This window comes from Herpailurus yagouaroundi, unplaced genomic scaffold (genome assembly GCF_014898765.1).
Source record: "Herpailurus yagouaroundi ecotype Mexico unplaced genomic scaffold, PumYag 248, whole genome shotgun sequence".
NCBI classification, from domain to species: Eukaryota; Metazoa; Chordata; class Mammalia; order Carnivora; family Felidae; genus Herpailurus; species Herpailurus yagouaroundi.
This window is the reverse complement of record NW_024412465.1, coordinates 1,557,047-1,559,412: the sequence shown is the minus strand read 5'-3', so window position 1 is coordinate 1,559,412 and position 2,366 is coordinate 1,557,047. Positions and strand designations below refer to the sequence as shown.

Here is a 2,366-nt window from a genome sequence, read left to right as displayed (position 1 = left end):
AGAGGTCAGGAAGAAGAAAGCCATGTGCCTATCTGAGGAAGAGCCTTGTGAGGAGAAGTCCATGCCTTCAAGGGGATTTAAATGTTCACGGATCAGAAAAGGGCTTTATGTGGCCCCTGGGAAAGAGTGGAATGAGCAAGACGGGAAGAGTAATAAGAAGTCAGGGAAGGGGGTCATGAAGGAAGAAGTCGTCAGATTCTGATTGTACTTGGAAGATGAATGCTATAGGACCTCATGAAACAGGAGGCTCTGAAGGATGAACAGAGCTCCAAGATAACACCTTATGCTTTGTCTGAAGAGTTGACATTACGTTGTGTGGGGAATAAGTTTAGGAATTCCCCGGGCTTGTACCAATGGGTTAACAAGGCATAAAGAATTACAAAGCCATAGGGTGCTCTCACCCAAGCCTGGGTAAACAAGATAAGACCCCCAGAATACAGTAGGGAGGGGCCTAGGCCCCCAGGATAGAGAGGGAGGGGCAAAGTTCCCAGAATAGAGAGGGGGACAAAGGTCCCCAATATAAAGGTATATTAGGTAAGCAAGATTAGGCGTTCAGGGTGAACACACCCCCCAATTTAGTATGATAGCAGAAAGCTGCTTTCACAGGACGGAAGGACCAAATTAGGTAAACAGGTATATAGGGCTATAGACAGCTGCACTGTGGTTGAAGCTGTCCAGAGCAGAGCTGATTGGCAAAAGGAAAGATGCCTTGTTAACCCATTGGTACAAGCCCAGGGAATTCCTAACCTTATTCCCCACAAAGTTGGAGAAGACACCAAGGGAAATAGGGATCTTTGCTTTTTTTTTTTTTTTTTTTTTTTTGGTTATGGCATTGGAGAAGATGTGCTGAGATCTTCAGATTTTGACTCATTAAGATGAGTATTCCCTTCTTTCTCCTGGATAAGCCACTTAGGACAACATGGATGGAACGTGAGGGCATTATGCTGGGTGAAGTAGGTCAGACGCAGAAAGACCAATACTGTATGACTTCCCTTATCTGTGGAAGCCAAACTCATAGAAACAGAAAATAAAGGGTGGTTTCTGGATGATGGGGTATGGGGAAATGGGGAGATGTTGGTCATAGGGTACAAACTTCCAGTAATAAGATAAATACGTTCTTGGGATCTGATGTACTCCGTGGTGATTTTAGTTAACAAGTTAGCAACACTGCATTGTATATTTGAAAGTTGCTGAGAGTAGATCTTAAGTGTAATGACCACTAAAAAGAAATGGCAATTCTGTGAAGCAATGGAGATGTTAGCTAACTCTACTGTGGTAATCATTTCACATTTTATAAGTAGGGCACAGCATCACATTGTACTCCTTAAATTTATACAAAGTTATAGGTCAATCATATCTTTAAAAAGCTGGGGGGAAAGACTGGGATGGATTTTAGGCACCTGTGTAGAGCTGTTCAGGGAGAGCTGAATGTGTCGATCTGGCGTTCAGGGGAGACCTACAAACTTGAGATAGAAATTTTATCAGCAGAGGTGAAGTGTGAAGCCATTCTGCTAGATGAGATCTTGATGGGAGCACGTGTAGACAAGCAAACAGAAACATCTGAAGACCAAGCCTGGGCCACTGCAGAGCTGAAACGTTGTGTACACAAGGGAAACAGACAAAGGAGCTTGGGAAGAAACAGCAAGGGACCTAGGGAGGGACAGAATGGGAGAGCGAGGTGTTCATATGATGAAAGGTTTCCAAGGTGGAGACAGTGAGGATTGTGTCAAAAGACATAGGAAGTCCAGACTGAGGGGACAGGTGATGTAGGTGATGGGAATTAAGGAATGCACTTGTGATGAGCACCAGGTGATGTGCTGAATCAGTGTATCAGACACTTGAAACTAATATAACACTGTACGGTAACTAACTGGAATTAGAAATGTGTTTAAATGACATAGTAAGTCCAAGTGGCTGAGGACTGGGGTTAGCATTGTATGCAGCAGTGTGAAGGTTACTGGTGACCTCAAAAAAATCCCATTGTCATTGCAGAGGTGTGCAGACACCTTCCTTGTGTTAAAGAAGAAAGTAAGGTAGAGATCGGAAGATGTCAAAGTCAAACAATTTTTTTCCAACATGTTCTCTCATCAGGAGAGAACAATGGGACAGTTCCTGAAAAAGGAAATGGGGATAAGAAGAAAATTATTTTTACTGTTCCTTTGCATGGGGGCGAGGCTTGACAGCTGAGTAATCACTCACTGCTGATTTGATTAATCTAGTTCAGTGTGACCGACTAACGATCACAGAGAAGAGAGGGAGAACCATGGAGGTCCCTGAGAAATCCAAGTGGGGCCTCTTTCACTGGATGGGTGCCGGGGGTGGACTGAGGTCCCAGAGGGGAGGGTGAAACGTGTGGGCTTTACGAG

At 44.2% G+C, this 2,366-nt stretch overlaps 1 long non-coding RNA gene across 1 annotated transcript; it reads left to right on the top strand.

The window, feature by feature from the left end:
- Positions 1–201: 201 nt before the first annotated feature.
- Positions 202–2,048, top strand: LOC121020208 (uncharacterized). The gene is made up of 3 exons (XR_005786014.1): positions 202–411; positions 535–550; positions 2,038–2,048. It is a non-coding gene; the product is annotated as an uncharacterized LOC121020208 (long non-coding RNA).
- Positions 2,049–2,366: the final 318 nt, after the last annotated feature.